General features: G+C 40.7%; 1 protein-coding gene across 3 annotated transcripts in view; it reads right to left on the bottom strand.

The window, feature by feature from the left end:
- The window catches only part of Gprin3 (GPRIN family member 3), a 75,134-nt gene extending 54,242 nt beyond the window's left edge, over positions 1-20,892 (bottom strand). Inside the window, exon 1 of one of the 3 annotated variants that reach the window (XM_023706826.1) lies at positions 20,442-20,892. The gene's annotated coding sequence lies outside the window, so the exon portion shown is untranslated. Of the gene's footprint in view, positions 1-20,009; positions 20,058-20,441 lie in introns of those variants that run through there. The other 2 variants (XM_023706827.1, XM_023706828.1) reach the window with 2 other exon arrangements.
- Positions 20,893-23,179: the final 2,287 nt, after the last annotated feature.

Here is a 23,179-nt window from a genome sequence, read left to right as displayed (position 1 = left end):
GTACTGAGTAGGGAAATATATGTTTTCTTTTATTGCAATGAAGATATCAAGATACTTGGAAACAGCCACTACCACTAGGCCTCCAAGTATTTAGAAGCACCAGAAAATACTTACAAAGGAAATTAGGTTCTTTCTTTTAAAAAAAAATACACTACACTAGCCTCATAATCTTGAAGGTTTCAGTATGGAAATCAGTGGGAAACTGAACTATATTCAATAAATATATGTTGAGGCTTCTTATAGATTGTATTATATAGATTATAATTATGTTAATTAAGTTCTATTGAAGCTTTTCAAAAATATATAAAATCCAGTTTCCACCCTTCAGAATTGAATATTTATTTATTTATTTCTGAGACAGGGTCTCACTACATAGTTCAGGCTAGCTTTGACCTCACTACGTAGCCCAGGCTGACCTTGAACTCTTTTTGATTCTCCTACCTCAGCCTCCTAAATCCTGGAATTACATGCATGTGCCACCAGGCCTGGATAGAATTGAATATTTAAAAGAAGAACTACCCCCAAATTAACAGTAATGTAAGCTTAAAATGCTTTTTGAAAGCACTGGTAAAAATTTTTGAAAATATATATTAATAGGTATGATTTAAATATAGTTCAGTGGTAGAGTGCTTGCCTAGGATGGAGGAGGCCTTTGGTTCAATTCTTAGCACTATAAAAATATCTTCTATCTATCTGTCTGTCTGTCTATCTATCTATCTATCTATCTATCTATCTATCTATCTATCATGTATCTACCTATTCATATGCACACATATACACACAAATTTTATTTCTGTAAGCCAGTGAAGTTTTGAGGTTGTATGCTGATGAAGGTAGCTTCTTGTAGTTAATATAGCTAACTGATCTGTACTATTTCTATCCCTGGATAAAGATTTGGTTGGGTTTTAAAAGCTGAGCCTTTGGGCAGAGGGATGGGTGTAAGCAAAGATAAAAGACGAAATGGTGTAGATGTACTGTGGTCCGCCTTGTATGGAACTCACAGAGGTATGAAAGGAGAGAGCAGTGAGGTGTGAGTGGGGCTGGAGTGGGGTCAGAATCCTCTCTGGGAAATATGGGTTAAAACTTGAAAACAACTCAAATGCCCATCACTTGAGGAATGGATTAAAAAGATGTGGTGTTTTTATAGGACGGCATACTACTTAGTTCTAAAGAAAGATAGACATGAGAATTTTATAGGTAAATGGATGCAGCTAGAGACCATGCTCATAAGTGAAATAAATCAGACTTACTTAAAGGAGTGTGTGTTGACATCATATTGTCCCCTAGTGTAAGAAACTCGAAGAGTAAACAAAATCTGAAAAAGTGTAATAGATATTGTGAAAGGGAAAGAAACTGCTTAAAAGGAAAGAACAACTGTGATGAGGAAAAGGAGGAAAGAAGGAAGAGAAAATAAAAAAAGTATACACACACATATAAGATCGCTAAGATGACTAAATTAGTGATAATGACTGTATCACTAATTTTTACTTAGTTTATCTAAGTAAGTTTTATTTAAAGGAGCAGCTTGTGCTTAATTTTTTTGATCAATTTTACATGTCTATATCTGGTAATCTGAACAACTACCTTGAAGATAATATATGCATTATAACAAGAATTGTTGATTTCCTATCATCTTGCTTTGAAATCCTGTATTGTGTTTAATGTTCTTTAATTTTTTTTATTCTCCTTAAAAGTAAAAAGAAAAAAATTGGATTTAATGCCAGAAATTATTTCAAAGTTCTGTACCTTGAAGTGAGTGAAAAATGACTCCACTAAATAAAATGTGCAATGAAAGAGGGAAAGAAATACTGGGTATTTACACATGTTCTTACCAATTTTCTTGGGTGTGCCCAGGATTTTTGATGAATCCCTCAAACATGTGGAACAATGTATCATCGAGGTCAAAGGTTTTTAGAGATCACAGAATCCTGCTTCTCATACAGATAGTTTTTGCCAGAATAATTACAGGTTTGTCCAGACCTCTCTGCTGTCTCACTGCGGCTGCATAATTGCACGCCTTCTTTGGGGAGCCCATTTGAGAGAGACAAAGTGTATGTTCCTAGGAGAGAGGGGCTTTTAAGCTTTTTCTGCAAAGCCAACTGGCTCTTACTTTGATTAAAGGAGAGACTGTTAACCTCTTAGACCAAAATGAAAGAATAATCAATATGATCCAAGGAGCCTGGATCATATTCATTGCTATCTTGGCCACTCACACGTCAGATGCTGGAAAGTATATATATATAGGACATCCAATATTTAATTTGAAATTGTTTAATTTCTTTCAACTAATGATTTGAGTGGATTGTGTTGCATAAATGTATCTCATTGACACTTCGGGGACTGGAAGCCCGTTTTCCTGTGTGCACATCGGGGCAGATGGGCCTGGTGAGCAAGCTGCTTTTATCCTGTGTACCTTGATAACATTCAGCTTCAGCCTGGATGAGCAAAATTTGTTTTTCCTTGCAGGACACTCTCATGAGATCTACTAAGAAACAATACGCTCTTGACAGAACAGCATGCTGCTCTTCTAAAAGTGGGAATGAACTACATGTTACCCTTTAAAGGTCAGGGGATATTATTATGCAGCAAATGTAGCCTATGATTTATCTAAAATAAGGACAGCATCACACATAACCCTTGGAAGGTCTGGGTTAAATTTTTGTAAATCCCAAAAGGATGTTGAAACTGAGAATGAATTTTCAATAATACTAATAATAGCTCCCACTCCTAAGCTTACTGTGTAGAAGAGATTGTGCTTAACACTGCCTCTTTCTTTTCTTCACAAAGAGCCTGGAAGAAGGTATTAGTTTTTAAAGTATGAGATAAAAACGAATTTTAATCACTGTCTTCATAAGTTCCCTGGCTTCATTTTCACTGCTGGTCACCTCTCCCAGACATGTCACTTGTCAGCTTTCTTTCCTGGTGTGTGATAGTCACTCAGGGTTAGGCCAAACTTGGTCCTTCGCTGATTCCTAAATCTAGGTTTCCCTAAAAATGCTTTTTGTACCTCCTCATTTGCATGCTTGGTAGGCTCTTTGCGAGATCCTCTGGCGCTGACTCTCACGGCTCCCGTTCCCAGCTGCTCCTCGTTCTTCACGCTCCAGCTCTTCTCTCTCAGTCTCAGTGAAAAATAGACACCTGTGCTATGTGTGCTGCCCATATCCCAAAAACGTCTGATACAGATTCCACGCTACCCCTAAAAAATGAACTTTCCCTCTGTTTTGGTTAATGGCACCAACACTCTCCCAAGTCAAACTTGGAGTCATTTCGACAGCTTTAGCTCTCTTCCCCCATACAGTCATCAATTTTTGTCATATCTCTGCCAGGAATGTTTGTAGCTTTCTTTCCAATGGTTGAGGCTGAAATAACACCTGTTTTTTATATAATTCTTCAAGCTATGTAACGCTCCCATAGATTTCATTTCTTATAATTTCCATATAACCTCAATCATACAAAAGCAGACTTCAGAAAATTACGTGACTCAAAGTGCTATAGTTTAGAAGCCAAGTTGGTGCTGGATAGTAGCTCTCCTGCTTTCCTGGCTTAATAGTCTAACAACCACCATCACCAAGGTCACCAAGTCATGCCTGGAGTGTGGCTGTCTCAGACACAGGCTCCTTACTTTGATCCATTATGGTTTATGTAATTGTTAATAGTCATTGTCAAGTAATCACTGTTAAATGACATCTTTCAAAACAGATCTGATCCCATCACTTTCAGCTCAGAAGCTTTAAGAAGCTCCTAATAACAAAAAAAAGTTCAAATCACTTAAGTGGGTACACTTATGCTTGTTTTCAGCCTGACTTGGAAAGACTACTGCGTACAGTCCCCCTCTGCTCCAGCTGCAGGGAGCTACTCTCAGAGTCTCACAAGTACTTGACTCCTTGACTCAGGCAGGGCCCCTGGGATGTGTGCACAGCCTATCCACAAGCTATCTTGTCCTTACTTTTATTATTCAATTCCAATGCATGTATATATCAGTAGCAGGGACTGGCTACACATGGGGGCAAATCAAGTGAATAAGACAGAGTCTATTTCTTAAACAGCTTAGAATCCACTGGGGTATTGACATTTCAGGACAATTGTCACATTTCCCACAAAATAATCCTTTCTGATATCCCTGGCAGGCAAGTGATCACTTCCTTCTCTCAGTAACCACAGTACAGTGAGGAAGCCTCCATAACAGGATTTATCATAATCTGATGGAATTATATTAAGGCACAGGTCTTATCTTTTATGATAGGTCATAAGCTCCATTTGTTGATAGGGACTCTATGTAGCTCAATATCTAGCTCTATTATCATAGAGACAACATTTTTCATATATTAAGACCTCAGCCAGGCCTACTGAAATAAATAATTTCTCTTAGTATTTTCATATGGGAGTGGAGAGAGAAGAGACATGCCCCACTGACACAGTTAGTAAAGGGCACACCATGTGTATACACTCACCAAATAGTTGAGAAGGTATTATTTGAGGCAATGGGATTGTCAGCTGACACACACACAGCTGGTTGAGTATGGCTTCTCTCACTAGTATAACAGATTTGAGATTTACCTCTGTTATGCATATTAATAGTTCATTCCTTTTTGCTGCTGGACAATGTATACTGCACTAATGTGCCACTATTTGTTTATTTAATTCCTAGTTAAAGGATGTTTGAGCTTTTTCCAATTTGGGCAATTATGAGTAAAGGCACTACAAATAATTTTTGTGTATTATACTTTTTCATTTTACTTAGTTAAGTAGAAGCAAAACTGCAAGGTCATATGGTAAGTGAATGCTGATAAGAAATTACCAAAGCAGAGGAAAGGCCCAGTTACTTTATATCCCTGGCAACACTTACTATTGTCAGAATTATTTTCTCTTTGCCTTTTCTAAGCAGGGAGTGTTAGAAGAGAATTTTAAAGCTTTGTCTTTTTAGAACCATATTTCCACTTCTACTTTAAGCCCATATGCAGTACCTTCCACCTCTCTCTTGACTTGGTTCTTGGCATTGTCTCTCCCACTAGGTTTTAGGTTCTTTTGTGGATAAGCAACAAGTCTTAGTCATTTTTATATAACTGACGCTCTGCAACCATGCCCCAAGTGCAGGGATTTGCAACAATAGGCGATAACAGCAATACTTCAACACACGATGCTAAAGGAACAGGTTAGATCAATACATTTGGTAATGCAGTTAATCCAGCTGCAGCCTGGCCTAGAACTGCCTTATTTTATCAATTTGGAAATAACAGAGAAAACCTAATTAACCAAGTCATGTTCTTCCCTCTTCACTGATTTTGCCATTTTCATTAGTTTTTGTGGGTATTTATTTAAATACTACATTTTCCCCCCAAAATTGGACAATGTGGTTGGGATGGTGAAATACTTGAGTGACAGATTTTTTGTGCCTTTCCAAAAAATAAGATTTTTCTTACTAATACTTCAATAAGAAGTTAAAGATTATTTATTCATTTTTTTCATAAATTTAGATCACTTCATCTTAATGTGCTTTTTAGGTGAGAAAGAAAATTTGGAATTACAGGGCACTTGCCCTGCAGACATTTTACAAGTAATTTGAAACCAAAAAATGTAGTGTGGGTTAAGTCGCTGATAAAGACTTTAAGAATATTGGACAGCAAAAGAATCTCAGATGATGGGTCTGCTGGTCTCTCACTCATGCAGGAATCCTTGCTGTAGCATCTGGTTGGATAAACTTACTGCTTCGTGGAGCAGCAGTGCATACATCCTCATAAGTAAGAATCTCAAGACAAAAATGAAAAAGAAACACAGTGAAGAAACTGTCTTTCTAAAGTGAATTTTTAGTTTTCTGTAATGTTGTATTACATCAATCTGTAATCTTTACAGATATCCAAATATGGAATTTAGAATTTATTCTGGCAGAAAAGATGCCCCTCACTAACCCTGCTGCTCAGCCAGGTGCCGTTAATCTCATTAACTTCTACAGCACAGGATGAGATAGGCTCTGAAGAGATGTACTTGCTTTGAAAGATGTAGCTTATATAGCATCAGTCTTGGAACTTGTTATACATACTCTGAAGATTCAGTTTTTGAATAAAAGTAAACTAAAAATTTATAGTTGTATATAAAAGAAAATTGTTTTGAGTCTGTAGAAATGTGTAGAAAAAAATCACTTAAATATAATCCTTGAGCCGAATGGATTATGAATTCATGTGGACAAAGGTTTCTAAATCCAAATGGAAGGGACTTCTTGATTGTATTTGCAATGGCTAATTTCTGGAGTGGCCTTGTACTAGCATCAAATATGACCCAAAGTAAAACCCATTCCCAGAATTTCCTTCCCTAAAAGGCTCTTCAACACTGTTGGTTACCAGGGAAATTTACATGAGAAAGCACTGCTTGCTGGCCTCCAGCTCACCTTGTCAGTGCCAGGCAGGAACCAGGCTGCTGTGTCTCTGCTCCCACCAGACCTCTGCCTTTGGTCACGGGGCCATGGACATGAATAGTTGTGCAATGAGGAGTGCCAGATCCTACAGATTCCCATGTCACTGAGCTGGAGGAGGCATGAGTCGAGCACAGGTTCTGGTTTGTCTTTCTAGGTTCCAGTCTGCACTTGTTTGGCTTCACTTCCAACTCAGTTTTGCTTCTCAACTGGCTCCATCAACCTACAATAATTTCGGGCCCAATGCTTGGTGTAAAGCAATTGCAGAGTTCAGAAAAATGCATAAGGTCTGATACTTATAATGAATCCACTATCTTGTATTACCATAGAGACTCTGCCTTCCTAACTGAGAATGGCTTCTATTAATCTTTCCTATTTAGAATATGTACTTGGTTACAAATATTCTTCTGTGTGTGCCTTTTCATTAGAAAAAATTATGGTAATGTGAAACGATATTGTACTAATTTCCTGAGTCTAAGTACACCATTCTATTTTTCATCGTTTGTAAGATAAGAGCTTGGAATGTACTCTTCTGCCCAATTTTCCTCAATAGTAATGTGTTGGATAATGAGAAGTTTGGTCCATGACCAGAAAATAGAAAAAGAAAAAGAGAAAAAGAAAAAAGGTCTGGGGAAATAGCTTGGCAAGCGCAAGGATCCGGGTTCAATCCCCGGTACTGCAAGCTGTGCCTACCCACAACCAAGAGTGGTTGTGCATGCCTATAATCCCAGCACAGGGTGGCTGAGACAGGAGGATCACTATGAGGCCAATATGCATAGTGAGACCCTGTACCAAATAAATAAATAAATACATAAAAAACAAAACAATGTGCCAGCCCCACCCCCAGGATGCCCTGAGACAGCCAATGAGACTAGGTGTGGTGGCGCGCCTGTAATCCCAGTGATTGGGAGGATAAAAATAGAGGGATCACTATGAGTCTGATCTGTGTAGTAAGACCCTGTAGATCCTGTACTAAATACATAAAAAATAAGATAAAATATACATAAAATAAAAATGAAAACATAAAGAACAACAAAACAAACAAAACCTACCAAACTAATTTGAATCTTGGTACAATAACTAAAGTTAAAAATTACCTGAGTTCACTGGCTGTTTCTGCAAATATGTGTTAATGCTACTTGGAAAGTTATCTGTTTGGGATAAAGTACAAAAATCAAAAACTTGAAAACAGTTTCAATTAATTAATATCACAACATATATGCACTCGGTCTAACTCCTTACTACTTTACTTAATTCCTTATGCTCTGATGTTCTTCAAGGAAGAAATGTTTCTTGCATCTTTATTCCCCAGCTGGGCACACGGGTAAGTCCTTATTGAGTATCAACTGAACGAAGGACAAATTTCAGCTTCCTGTTTTTCACACACAAAAAAGCAGTAATGTATAAACAGACAACCACAACCAACTGCATTCTCTTGTGCTTTTCTTACTCTTATATAGAAACTCAGGCAAAAAAACCACAGCCATATCCTTTTCACCAATTGAAATCTCATGCACTGCTGGCAAGTGTAAAACAGCTATACTGATATTACAGAGATGTTTGAGCGTTTTTACTCACTACACTCAAGTACTTCAAGACCTTTGCAATGTCCTCAAGGACCATTCCCAAGGGAAAGCAGTTGAAATAATGGTTATATCTTAGCTAATTGTTGGGGTTAAGTTATTTGAAAAAATAGTATGAACTACTGTAACTCCATTCTCCTCTCAATGCAAATGATTTTTAAAGACTTAGAGAAACTGACATTTTAAAACTCATCATTTGACTCAGACTTGCAAATTTCTGACTGACCAAAGATGTGTTACTCTCTACCCTTAAATCATGAAAGTGTACCAGTTTTTCCCTTTTGTGTTCAAAATGACCCAAGAGGTGGACATTTCTAGCTATGAAATGCAGAACTTCCTTTTGTTCATTTGTATTCATAATCTCATTCACAATATGCAACCACACATGTTTTAAATTTGTCATCTGAGCCCTGGTAACATGTTCTATCAATGAAGGGGCTTTCCAGCATCGATCTCCTAGCCGTCCAGGAAGGACAAAGAAAAGATTATGGCAGAAGTCCAGGGCTCCCAAAGGCTGTAGCTTGTGAATCACAGATGTGAGCACTCATTTTCCCGGAAGGCAGAGCTGCGGAGTTCTGTAGCTTTCTTATGTGTGCACACTGCCTGGTACATAAACTCTTGAAGGAGCTTTTGTTTAATAAATTTATTTGTAAGTGAATGATAGTATGTTTGGAGGTGATTGAAAGGGGGAGATAAAAAGGGTCAGGGTGCAATCAATGCATGATGTATGTGTGTATAATAATGTCACGTGAAACCCATTAATTTATACAATTAATGTTGCTAATAACAAATTAATTTTTTGCCAAGCAAGTAAAACATCCAAGTAATAGCTTGAACTCTAAAAAAATAAAATAAAAATAAAGAAACATAAAGAAAAGGGACCTCAATTTACAAAACAGGACCAAGACTAAGGAAGGGCAGAAAGGCAAGACAATGAAAACCAGGGAGCAGGCGTTGGAACTAAAGGTGACTATAAAGGATTTCTAGAGAGACCCTGAGGTTCTACAGCCATGATATGACTTCGTTGGTGGTGACATTTGTTCACCACTTTCATGATTTCTGCCTTCAGGTACTTCTCATCTAAACTATTTGATTTTGCTTCATAGTTTTCATTAAGTTGACTTAAACTGTACCCTAGCTAAAGATGTTAGCTTAGCCCTAAAAAATAACATTTGTAAAATTACAAGTTTAATGTGTCAGATACACATTTTTCAGAGCACATATTTTTTAAAGTGTACTTTAAATTTTTTTCTGTGTATACTACTACAGTGAAAGAAATTCATAACTAGCAAAACAATAAGGAAATCCGTGTACTGCCTAAGCAACCCCCATCACTGCTGGAAATCTGCTGACCTTTCAGAAGTTCTGCCCTCTACTGTGCTATCTAGAGGAACAAAGAGTTTAAATTTTGAATAGCTACAGTGTAGCAAAGGCTTTCCAGATTGATTAGCAGGGTCAGAAGATAACCTCTTTTGATTTTTACTTTTACTAGAAAAAAATTTTATTAAAAATCAATTGCCTTGTAAGGAACTAGGAAGAAAACACAATGGTAGAAATCATAACTTTTTAAAATAATTGATCAATTTTTATCTTTGAAATGGACAGAGACATCCCATTGAGTCCTCTTAATTCTTCAGAACTGTAGTTATAAAACAGAATGTAGTTTTAAAACACAAATGTGCATGGATGACCTTTTTCTAGTCTTAAAGTTTCAACTAGAGCAACTGCTTAACTTTCATAAGTAAATGAATGACTATGACTAAAACATCAATTGCGGAAACACCAGTTTCTAAAAATAGCTTCTAAGTCCAAAGTCCACAGAGACAGCTAAACACGGACATGGGCTTGGTTTTCCTGTGCTTGTGTGTATGTGTGTACTCATGCCCAAGACTCCACAAAATGCACTTAGTTTTACTTATTGAGAAACAAATAAATTTTATTTGCTGAACATACATGCTATCTGGATATTCTGACAAAAAGTTATGTGTACTGATTTTATTGCCTGCTTATTAAGTTTAACTTAAAAATGTTTGCCCTTAAACTCACGCTGTTGGTTTAAAAAACATCTTACGACTGATCCAAAAGCTTTATTTGTATTTATTTTAAAATAACACAAAATGAAATCCATGAAAGCAACCCATAAAATTTTGCCTGTGCCTCATGTTTAGACCCAGTGTTAATAATTTCTTTTAAATCACCCATAGTCAACAGAATCCTGCTGTGTGGACACAGCAAGACAAGTGGGCTTAGTACTTGAGTGAATCTCAGTCCACACCCAACTCAGTGGTCTCAGTCCACACCCAACTCAGTGGATGAAAGTCTGTGGGATCCTGGGCAAGTTATTTAATCTGTTTCTTTGTCTCTAAAACAGGGAGTAGCAGTTCACACCTCACAGATTTGTTTAAATGAGAAAGACCATTAGCAGAATGACACTGGCAGAGAAGACAGAAGAATCAATTTTGAGAATTACACAGATGCGTACGCAGGTGATCTCCCATCTATTTTTGGAAAGAAGATGTGTATGTCTTATAAATGTTTCATGTCTGATGCCCCAGAGGCAAGATGGCAGCGTGCCCCGGTTAGTCCCTCCTTGCCCTGTTTTACATTTCCATGTTTTGGAGTGTCTTTCACCACAATCAGTGTTCCTCACCCTTCTCTCAAACACCTTAGTGGAATTCTGTCTTCTGGGCCATAAGGAGCATTCCCAACCAGGAGGTGTAAGTGCTCAGGGGCAGTCACCTGCCAGGCATCCCAGGGGCATGAATTAGCTCTTGAATTTTGAGGGTCCTGACCCCAGAGAGGAAGACCACAGAGAAGTGATGAGCACTTCTTGATGAGAAAAAGACAGAGAAAGGATGTGGGTTCACCAAAGGGCAGTGAGGGAACGAGCGGAGTATTTTTAAGGGCACTGAAATGGATATACAGCCCACTAATAAGAATTCAAGGTCACACCCTAGGGCTGGAGGTGAATCCTGAGAGGCCAATCAATTATCTAAACAAGTGGCTTCTCAATCCTTAAAACACATTAGAGTATCACAAACAATTTGTGAGCAGTGATAAAGTACCAATGACAGCAAATTATTTAAGAGGATAATTTCATTTTCTCTCATATCAGTTATCCCAATATGGACAATAAAATTATTTCTATAATAATATCATACTTGTCCATCTTATTTGGAGCTGCCTCCTTGAATTGGGAAAAGGAAGGCAGAAAGTTTTATTGGCGTCCCAGAGTACTCATAAGGAAGACATTTCCCCCGGGGGCACAGTGAGATTGAGACTGGGCATGGTGGTGCACGCCTGTAATCCCAGTGCTTGGGAGGCTGAAGACAGGAGCATCACTACAAGTCAGATCTGTGAAACCCTATGGACTCTGTACTAAATACATTTTTTTAAAAAAAGAAAAACTTAATTACTGGGCCAACAGGACATAAGGAAGAGATATAGGGGTGCTTAGCTGGCACAGGGGAGAACCTCTTATTAGACTACCAGGGAAATTTCCTGAGATCTCAACCACAAAAACAGCCCATTAAAACCTTGTAGAATCGTAATTTTTTTTCTGTGTTTTTAGGGAAGGGTCTACAGGGTGTTCAGAGTCTCACTACTAGATTGGACTCATAGTGATCCATCTGTTTACAGCCTCCCCAAGAGCTTGGCTTACAGGCATGCCCCACCATACCCAGTCTCCATTACTGTCTCAGCATGCCCCGGGGGCGGGACCAACACGGCAGGCCCGGGGATCGAACCCCTGGACCCTGCACCTGCTTGCAGGCCCTTTAATCTGCTGAGCTATTTGACTGGCCCTTCAGAATCATAATTATTAATAAGTTTATTCCAGTAGTTTGGAAATTATTTAAGAATTTAGACTATGTTTTACTCAACTTTGAATCCCTAGTATATGGCACAGGGTTTAACATACATGTCAAGTGCTCAATACAGATTTACTAAATAATCCAAAAGATCTACCTTCCTTAAATCAAGGCCTTTCATCTGCCCCACTAAACATTTAATACCTCATCTCCTACATGAATTCCCATTGCTAGCTGGAGAAATGCTTTGCTTTAATGTGGACAACAGAAGGAAATGGTGTATCCTCTGTCCAAGTTATTTCCATTTATTAACTTTTATTTACTCTTTGAAACTCACATCTCTACCCAGAAGCCACCAACCCCTGATGGATCATCCTTTAAAAACCCATCATTAGAGTCTAAAATGTTTAACTACCATGGGAACCAGAGTGAAGTTTTTCATAAAAGTGTAGAAGTTTCAGTGTAACTAAAATTGTGTTACTTAATAATCATTAAAAGAAAATGACTTTCTTTCCTAAGAATTTTACCATCCATTGTATTTTACATGTTATCAGTACATTTCAGGGGACAGAATGCCTAATATTCGAACGCTTGTCAATCTGCAAAGAAATGCTGTTCTCTAAAGAAAGCAGAATCTATGTGGCCCTGTGTCCTCTGTTAGCTTCAATCGATCCTATTCTCAGTGCTGTCTTTTCAGAGTGACGCTGCCGAAGCACCGACACTTTTGGATTAATTATTAGCTGGGAGGATGTTTTTAGAAGTAAAGTAGGAGGCACAATGAGGGGGTGGCATGCAGTGAAGGGTGCACGAGGAAGGAAAGTTGAGAGAGAATGGGAGAGTTCAGAGAGCTAACAGCTTTCCCTGCTCAAGAGACTGGCTTGGATTTTGCGTCTGATTTCTCCAAGGGGCATTGTCTTTATTTGCAACACTAATAGATCAACGCTGACACAGTCTTGCGGCTTGTGAACAGAGCAGCTCTTCACAGTTGAGGGGAGACACCGCCCAGTGCTGTGACTAACTGAGGGAAGGGCTGCACACAGGGCCGACTGTCACCACGCAGGAGCACTTCCAGAGGATGAGGTCAATTCAATGTGTGCTTATGTACTTCCATATCATTTACATATCTTGTTGACAGAAACTTTTCCAAATCACTATGGTTAATGGGCATAAACTATATTCACTGTAATGAATCTCCGTTCTGAAGGGACCCATGAATGCATTCACTTGATGGTACTTAGGAAGTATTCGATCCGGGCTTCACAAACTCAGTACCCATGGGTGCTAAGCGGGTAACACAATTAAGTGAAGACATTTAGTACAACCGACTGCCACGAAGCCTCAAGGTCAGAGACACTAAGGAGTGGAGAGACTGCAGCAAAGGTAACAGGAGCAGCTCAGATTCCCCTTCAGTCCCAGCCTTGAGAATATAGGCCAGGATTTCAATTTTTTATAATAAATCTCCAGATTGTTAAGTAGTGCATTAATTAAACACAAATACCTGCAAGGTCAAGCATTTTGTTTTTTTCTAGGTCCCAGATCTTCTGGTTTTCAGTCTCTGAGCTGGTACCTGTATCCTCAAAGCCTAGGCCCTCAGGTTGTGAGAAGAACACCAGGTCTCCCAGATGTGCAGAAAAGCTTTTTCCTGTTCTGAGAATCTCACTATGCAGACAAGAAATCCCCCACCCCCTCCTCATGAAAGGGGGATGCAAACATATTTCTGCCCCTTCATCAGTCCTCAGTCCCTGCCCTTGACGCAGACACATTTCTGCTGACTGCTTTCAGAACATGTTTGACATGAAAACAGGAACAATCCCCCATCCCTATTTGTCATAAGCGATTTTTACTCAGTCAAACATGCAGGGAAAAATCTATTTGCACTTACTAACCTTAGCTCTGATTAAAATTCTTATTAGCAATTAAAATTCTAGTTGCTTCATTTTGACCTGCATTTTTTCAAGGAGAAATGGGTTATAGAAGAACTTAAAGAAAGTCATGCTTAAAGAAGAACTAAATATAAAAATAAACCCATGCTATATGTAACATCGTTTCACACAAAGGTGCTCAGACCTATGGAATCGTGGAGTGCTAAGCCATGTTTGGAAGGAAGTGGGAAATTTATTTAGAGTAAAAGAATGAGCATGTCCAAATGATGTAATGGAAGGCCGGTGAAATAGCTCAGGAGAATAAGTGCCTGCTTAGACAAGCACTGGGACCAGGGTTCGATCCCTGGTGCTGCCTGATTCTGCATGCTATGCCAGCCCTGCCAACTGAGTTGGGGCATGGTGGCACATGCCTGTAATCCCAGTGCTGGGAGGCTTGAAAACAGGAGGATCACTATGAGTCTGTGCTACATAGTAAGACCTTGACCAAATACATAGGGGGAAAAAAAAAGATGTGGTGGCAAAGCATTGGCCAAACCTGAGCAAAGTAGAACCCACAAAAATCCAAATGTCTTCTGTCTTTTTGATTAGTTAAAAAAACTATAGTATGGGAAAGTATATCCCAGAGTAAAGCACAAAATCACAAAATAATACAAAGTCTATGATATATTTAGTATGTCTCTCCTATAAAGTCATAATTTAGAGTAAAAACCTGCAGGCAGTGCAAAATTCTGAATCCTGGTAATATCTGGTACATTGTATTTATGAAGACAGACACACAGACCCAGGCTACAACATTTTAGAAAAGTTGTCAGTAAGAATTGAAACAAAAGAGATGCTCTGATTACTGAGAAAATATAACACAAGCACTTCACTCCCTCATGCATTTTATTTAACAGAAACTATACACTATAAAGAAAAGAATTTCTCACTGATACAGTATAGTCATTGTAATTTTTGTTATTTAGAAATCAATATTCCTGAAAAACAATCAGGAATCTAGCAACATAAAGCATCTGATTATTCTCCATAATCTAGAGCTCCTACTTTAATGTGCTATTTGCAATTCATGGTTAAAAAAGGATTTTTCTGCAACTATTTTTTTTTCTCTCCAGAAAATTACCACATGCAAATGTGATATTTGTAAGGAACCTGGGATATCTCTGTCCAACGGTCCACTGCTGAATGAATAACAATACTGACATCCCAGGGACCACCGCAACTCGGTAGGTTTTTAGGGTCCAGACCTCACATTTTTGCTTTCAGGCTTTCCTTGGTTCAAAAGTGTCTCAATCTGTGAATCTTGACCAAACCACTCTCCCAGCTGTGGCTTGGGTGTCCGTTCTATTTAGGGTCTGAGAATCAAATGTTTATGTGGAATCGGGTGGGTGTGTCCATGAAACCAGCTTGCTTCAGGTCACTCCGCTGTTCCCCACAGTTTTCCTGTCACATTAGGCCCTGGGGACAGGGATGCAGATTACTGCATGTCATTTAGAAAGTCTCCCTACTTGGATGGTCAGTTTTGGAGGAAGGCATACTGAACTAATTTGATTCTCTTCCCTCACCCACAACGAGGACTCTGATATTGTCTTGAGGTCCTGCTCTTTCCTCCTTTCTTTATGGGAAAATCAGTAGAAAACTCTCAATAGGGTCTATAGATATTAGAACCTGTTGTACCAGTGGCTAAGGACACATTATTAACTTCTCAGGAACTTATCTGTAATCATTTTATTTCCTAGTAAATACAGGCAAGGACTGCACAATGGTGTCCAAATCTGGCTATCAGAATCCTTTGGGGACCCAAAATAAACACAGATTTCTAAGTTCTGCCTTTGGATTCAGATTTGGATTGAAGAGGTCATAGCATTTAACCTTGTAGCCAGGGGTCAGTTATTACTGTCTGGTAAAAGTAATTTGGACCCCAAATTACTCTGCTAGCTTCAAAATAGAGCCAGCAATCTAATTACAGGCATGAAAAATTAGAAAGCTGTTACTGAGCTGCCAAGTCCAATGTGCCCAGTTAAGAAGCTGTGAACAAATTTTCTCAATGGCACTGAAGACGGTAAGTAATTTAAATTTCAAGAGCATATATATTTTCTTCATGGAATTCCCTAAGTGTCTGTTTACCTCAGACACATTCTTTACATATTTTTATTATTCTAAACTTGATTCTTACACAAAAAATTAGACTATCACTAAACAGCCTGATGCTGAAAAGCAAGATGAGAGCAGAATCTAGACATCTTTATTTTTTAAAAAAACAAATTCTCCATATTTGCATTCTAAATCAACTAATTCAAGGCCATGAGTCTATTTTAATTGGCAATGCTTTCCTGATTAGAGCTATAGCTTTACTCAAAGGTATAGTTTATTTAAAGGAATAGCCTTATTCAAAATGTACCAATGTCACAACACAGTTTCTTTCCAGAGGAAAGACAGCAAGAGCTGGAAGACAATCAAGAAAGTTCTCAGACTTTCTTCCTTGACTTGTTTGCTCGAAAGAACTAATGGACCATGTACAGCAACAAAGATGGTAACTTCTACAAATCTACACTAACAGAATTAAACACCTAAGAAGACAGAGAAGTCAGACAACAACTGAAAGAAAAAAAAAATATGGTGCCCCTTGCCCTTCCCTCTGGGCACATGGCTGCCTGGTGACCTGACTCACCCACGCAACAACTGTGCTTCTGTTCTGGGAAATGCAATACTTGTGCTACAGTGTGGTGTATTCTGTAATGTCAACAATTCAATCATCAAACTCAACCCGTTTGATGAATCAAGCCCAAACCACTAAATGAGTGCAAAAGAAACAAAAAGGTGTCAGGAAATGACAGATGTAGGATGTTGTGATGGCTCTGTGAGATTTTCTTAAAGTAGTAGTATTAGAATATCTTAGATGCTAACAACTTAAAAAAAAATAAACTTACAGATATATAGAATAAAACAGCAGTTAGGGATAAAAAGACTTGGGATTATGTCACATCAAAGGGCATAAAGTAGCAAATGTGTGACTCTAAAGACCTATGTACAACACAGGACTATAGCTAACAATAGTGTATTGCAGTCAAAGTTTTTGCTGAGTAGATTATAGCTCTTCTTGGCAGAGGGTGAGGATCAGAGGTTGAGAAATAGGTAACTGTGAGATGATCAACATGCTGATTTGTTTAACTACAGTAACTATACAATATACTCATATGCATGTTTATTTAAATACATAAAAAGTAAACATTGTATGGTATGCCTTAAGTATACACAATAAAATTTATTTAAAATTAGCAAACTCTTTTCTGAGACAGTGTTTTCACTATAATTCAGATTTTCTTCAACCTCAAGAGCCTCCTGCCTCAGCTTCCCACATGCTAGGACTACAGGCACAACTATGACTTGGTTTAAAGAAAATAGCAACTCAAGTAATATCTCAGTCTAAACATAAATTTCATTGCAATTATCTTCCCTCCAGTGTGACGGTCACTTCTTTTCTGAGTGATTCCTAAACAGAGCACTCGTTCTACCCCTCATTCTTTGCTGTCCCCACACCTTCCTCATGTCCACCCATCCCAACCATCCTTCCTAAACCTGCTCAAGCTCCACCTCCCTCTGGAAGCATTGTACACGGCAGACTTTGGTCTCCTCTGACTTTACTGCTGTGCACGTGGCAGGTCCAAAGCCTTGTCCATGTCTGAGAGGCAACCCTGCTGCTTCCACAGCTGCACAAAGGCTTGTTCATGAGATCTCTCAGCTGTTTGCTAGCTTCTTGCAGACTGGGAAGGAAGTCTGCAGGAAGAGTCTTCTCACTGTGTCACTTAGAGCAGTAGTTTTTGAGCTTTTTGGAACACTGTGACTGTAGTTGGCTACACAGGTCATGTCACGGTCCATGATGCACCTACATACAAGCATGTGATTTAAGGTTCCACAAACAACACTTACCCTTCTGCACTGCCTTACTCTATCATGTTTCTCAAAAACAAAAATGTGAATTAGATTCACTAGGGGTCAAGACCTGTGGTTTCAAACTACAGCTCAGAAGGGCACTTACTGCTGCAACCATTTAAAAATTACTTAGAATTATATGTGGCCTTTGGGTTCTCTTTAGCCCATATTCTGAGTTCACTGTTCACTTGGCTTTCACATCATTGTGCCTTTATCTTTTGTGGTCACCTGGGACCATTAAGTGTTGATGCATATACTCTTTTCCATCTTTTTTCTATGAACACTGTTATGTTAGAAATAATATTCCATATATCCTGTTACATGGTTCAATAAGACTGAAATCTCCATCACCTACTCTGTCTGACTTTTGGAATATGTAGAGAAAGTGATAGACATTTCTTGGATGAAGTAATTGGGGCACAGAGAGTTGTTACTATGTCGGCAAAGGCTTTTCTTCCCTCTAAGCAGGCCATTGTAGATGAAGGCAAATGTAGTTTGCAGATATGTGAAGGATATAAATTTGGGTAACTGCAGCCATGAAAAGCTGCAATATGAGCCTATTCACTTAACGTCTCCAGATGAAATGACATCAGAGGAGGTAGCAGCCCTTCTCAACTTCAGCTTGGAGTGGATCCCCATCTGTCTGTAGCCTCATCCTTCCCCCTTTATATGTGCACTCTGCTTCCAACCACCTTTTTTTCTGGGGTTTCTCCATGTTTTCGTCCCTACATGAGGAAGCTCTTTCTTCTCCTCTTCAGGAGGGAGTCTCTGGCATTCTCAGCCCCGTGGGAAGTTCACCTTGTCCCCTCTACTCCACAGACAGGCTTCTGTAGCACGGGGCTGTGGGACTGAACTAGCTGTCACGGTCAGTCTCCTCCTCTAGTTTTGTGGGCTGAGACTGAGTCTCATTTATTCTTCGATTACACATTCAAGGACCATCTTGAGCTCCAGAAGAATATACCGTCAGTGGATGAATGAACAAGGACTGAGTGGATGAATGAGAGCACACAGGGCAGAAGCAGCTGCCCCTGACCAAGATCAAGTGGAAGCCCAGACTAAAATCCTGTGTCCTGTCTGTCTGAGGTCAGCAGTTTCAGATTGTGTGATTCTACTGCCAATATCCTAGTCCTTCCCTTTAGGCTGCACATTTTGTGACTAGAAATTCAAGCAGTGAGGGCTAGCTGCAGCTAAATATATTCCTTCAAGTATATTTGAAGCACAATCAAGAAAACGTTTCAGGAACAAATAATTAAGTGTATTGGGCCAGTCTTTTGAAGCAATTAAAACACTAAAATTTCAAAATAGCTTGCTGGAATCTCCCCTCCTCTGCAGTGAGACTGATCTGATTCATATAACATTCCCCTCCTCCCCTCTGTGCAGCTGATGCCCTGGTGATGTGGACCCGACCATTTCCACAACAGTCTAGTTAGTGGGTAGCTAGAGCCTCCCCATACCACAGCGCAGCACACTGCATTTTTCCTCATCACCGCCTGGGCTCTGTTTCCAAAATACATTTCAAAGATATAACACTTAGACTTGTGACAGTAATCCCTACTTATTCTTTTCTGTTTATGAATGATCAGCACAGTCCCCCTACTAAACGCACACAAACTTGGCAAATATATTCTTCACAATTCTAGCTCCAAAGAACATTCTGTAAGGCAAACTGTGGTCATTTGGGGATAGCAAGCAAGAAGATTTTCTTCTTTGTGCTGTGACTCATGTATCTTTATTCCCACAATTGTTACTCCAGGCAGGCCAATGGTGAACACAATGGAAAAGAAAGAATAGGTTATAACTGGAAAATAAGCACGTTAGGGAGAAGTACACTCAAAGCATTATCAAAGTAAAATATGCACCAGTACCAACAAGAGCAAACAAAAGCCCACGCAGGAGATGTGTAAATATTTCATGAAGCTAAGACTTAATCAACTCTCTCTCCAAATCTTTCTCGTGTTGTAAACACTTCAGTTTCTCCCAGTCCCACCATGACCCAGATTTCTTGCAAAAATAAAGTGAAAACATGGACTGATGGATCTTTAACATGAGTGCTGTAAAAAATATTTGGGTGAAGCATATGGAAACACAGGTTTACCTGGAGGAAGAGGGGATTGCTGTGTGGGTGGATACTCAAGCTCGCTTCTCTGTCCTCCTCCAAGCCCTTGCTTTTTTCCACCTCCTCTGCTGCTTTCTGGACATGCACAGCATCTTACCCTTGAACTGCCTACATCCTAAGCAGAGGTTTCTCCAATACCCCTCCACCCTCCAGAAAGCCCTTGAAACCTGACCTGCATGTGCTGCCTTCCTCCCGCTTCCCATTCACCTCCCAGGGTCTATGAAGGTCCCCTCCTTCTCCCCTTTTGGCGCGGACCTTTGTTGCGTCTGAAATTTTGCTTACACATTTTCCATCTTCCTGTTAGCACGAAGATCTGCTTGGATATTGGCCACCGATCCTCCCCAGCCCTTTTGTAAAATCCTCATGTACCCAGCCTTTATCACCCCTCCTTTCCCCTTGATTGAATGTGGTTCCAAAGTTCACCTCCAGATACAGAACAGGTCTCTACACTGATTTCCCTTTATCGACCCAGGCCCTCCCTCCCTCTGCTCTCCTACCTGAACAAAAACTATGCGCACATGTACCTACACACATGTAAGCGCATATGCATTATAAATGACTCGTGTTTTGACCTTAAGGGGAACAAACGGAGGAAAACGAGAAGAATCACACACACACACACACACACACACACACACACACACACACACCCCTCTCCGGCCACTCGCGGTGTGCAGATCTGAACCCCGAGCGGCAGGCGGCTTCCCCACTTACCTTCCAAAGCAGGGCTCCAGGAGGGATGACCTTGCAGAGAAATTCAGCACCTGCGAGCAGGCGGCCCCTCCCGCAGCGCAGGACGGGATGGGAGCAGAGCAACAGGCGAAGGCTCCGGGAGCCGGAGCCGAAGGGGACCGGACGCCGCCGCGAGGCTCGGGTTCCCGCCAGGGCGTAGGGGGTGGGCGGGGCGGTCCCTACCTGCGGGGATCCCTGCCGGGGCGGATACCCGTCTCAGACCCCAGCGCGGGCTCCGGGCGTAGAGCCGACGACGCCCGCGGCCAGGAGCTGAGAGCTGCTCTCTCGGTCCCGCAGTCAGCTCGACGCGTCGGAGGCGAAAGGACTCTGAGAAGAGCCCGGGCGGCGAGCGAAGCGGGCGGGGACCGGGGCGCCCCAGCAAGCTGCAGCGGCCGCCCGGCCGGCGCCGTGGGGAGCCCCACCCCCAGCTCCCGCAGGCCCGGGCGCGACCCTCGGCCCGAGCAGTCCCAGCGCCCGAGCGGGGCTGCGGCTCCACCGAGCCTGCTCCGCCCTCGGCTCCGCCCCTGCCACCCGCTTTGGGGGACCCGGCTGCGGGCCGGGCAGCCGCGGGGAGCCTAGGCGGCTGGGAGACCGCGCCGGGGAGTCCAGAGGGAGCCGAGGAGGAGGAGGAGGCTGCGGCCCAGAGCTCCGCAGGAATTCCAGCTCACCCCTCCCGCGGGCCCTGACTCCCTGGCTAAGTCAAGACTCCAGCCGAGGTTTAGGTTTCCACTCCAGCCACGTGCAGCGAGGGGCAAAGAGCCCGGAGACCAAGCACCCTGCCAGGGATCTGGAGCCGGGATTCCTGACCGTGTCCGTGCCCTTCCCCGTGCCCCTCCTGTTGGGTGGGCGTGGATGGCTCTGGAACTCGGCCCTCTAGCTCACTGAATGGATGTGTAGTATGGCTAGCAGCCTAGATGGTGGAAAATGACACGATGAAGAGAACTATATAAGCCAAGTATTTGTTGGTAGGGATTATGTAAAATGCCTTCTATGCAGCTAATTCTCACAGCCACTCAGTAGAAGAAGAAATTGAGGCGTAGATGGTTTAGATTCTGTGCTTGAGGTGAAGGTAGTAAGAGGCATAGCTGGGCTTCCAACCACTCCAAACTGTCTTTCTGACAGGCACGATGGTACAGTACTGGGGAGGCTGAGGCAGGAGGAGGCCAGTTGTTGGTTGATATCAACTGGGTTGGGGGTATGCGTGCTGAGTCTCTGCTCTTGAGGAAGGAGCATTCCAAAGTTTGGGAGTGTAGCTTGACGGTGGAGGGTGGTGGCCTACCAAGTTCCATTCCCAGTGCAGAAAAAATAACATTAAAAAAAAAAAAAGAAAGAAAGAAAGAAAGAAAGAAAGAAAGAAAAAAGAAAATCCTTAAGGCCACAAACCTACAAAAATTGCTGCAGGTCATTTACTATACTGCTATCCTTTGCTGGGGTTGGAATCTTCTACCGAATACCAGGCTACTTTTAAAAGGCACCTTTAAACCAAGCTTGGTGGCACACACCTATAATTCCAGCCCTAAGGAGGCTGAGACAGGTGGTTGCTGAGTTCGAGGCCAGCCTTGGTACATAGTGAGTTCAAGGTCAGCCTCAAGGACGTGTCTGAAAAAACCAAAGCCCAAACCAAACCAACCAACCAAACATAGCATCTTTATTCCAAGAGTGGTATTGGTACAGTATTTACAGTATCAGACTGCTAAGGACAGATGCTTTTATTCTAGGCCTTTGCCTCATTGAGAAAAATGAAAGCCAGAACCTAACATTTAATGTTTGCAGTTTTCACATGAAGAATTTCATGTGTCCTGTCATAGCACTGGAATGGTAGATACGATTTCATATTACAGGAGAGGAAAAAGAAATAACTGTTCTCATGAAGTCATTCAATTAATATACATGTAGTAGGGGTTATACTGGGGACAGATTCTAGCCTAAAAATAACTACCACAGCGAGTACAGACTACCATAGTTTGCTGTAGGAAACTACCATGAGCTAAAGTTGACACAAATTCACATGGATGAAAGTCTGAAAATAGATCATTTGGAATTGAAGTCAAAGAGTCTTGCCAGGACTGTCCTTTGGAGTCCAGAGAAGCAAATTATTATTATCTTTCCTTATCTCTTTTAGTAGCAGTATGTTTGTGTTATATAAGAAACTCCCTCATGGTGGGATTTGGTGCATGCATGTCACATCTTGATCCCTTTTACTTTTCCTTCCTTCCTATTTCCCCCATCCTCAGATTCCTTTTCATCTCCACAAAGTCAAAACCAATCAATAAATATTGAACACCTTTTATGCCCAAGGAAATTTAATAAAAAGATTGACTTTCAAAAGTTGGTGACTTCACTGGGACATAGAATTTATAAGAAATAAAAAACTAAATTATTTAGACAAAAGAAACTATAGAAGTGACATGAGATAGTATATGATTAATATTCTAGGGAATGATTAGTTGAAAATTTTATTTGGAAGTTAAATTTGTACATATGAGTGAAGATAAAGCTAGAAAGGTAGGAAGGTATGTATGGTAAGGATCTTAAATGTCAAGCTAAGGAGTTTAGATTTAATCTACACTAACAACTATGATGATGTCAGTATGTCAGCGCTGAATAATTAACCAAGTGCCACTTGCGTTTTTTGAATTTTCCCTTCTTTCTCCAGAAAGAAAAATAGTGCAGATGTCTCCTCTCTCTCTCTCTCTCTCTCTCTCTCTCTCTCTCTCTCT

The sequence above is a fragment of the Octodon degus genome, unplaced genomic scaffold (genome assembly GCF_000260255.1).
Source record: "Octodon degus isolate 3935 unplaced genomic scaffold, OctDeg1.0 scaffold00272, whole genome shotgun sequence".
Taxonomy (NCBI): domain Eukaryota; kingdom Metazoa; phylum Chordata; class Mammalia; order Rodentia; family Octodontidae; genus Octodon; species Octodon degus.
The sequence above is the reverse complement of the archived record's forward strand: the minus strand, read 5'-3'. Positions and strand labels throughout refer to the sequence as shown.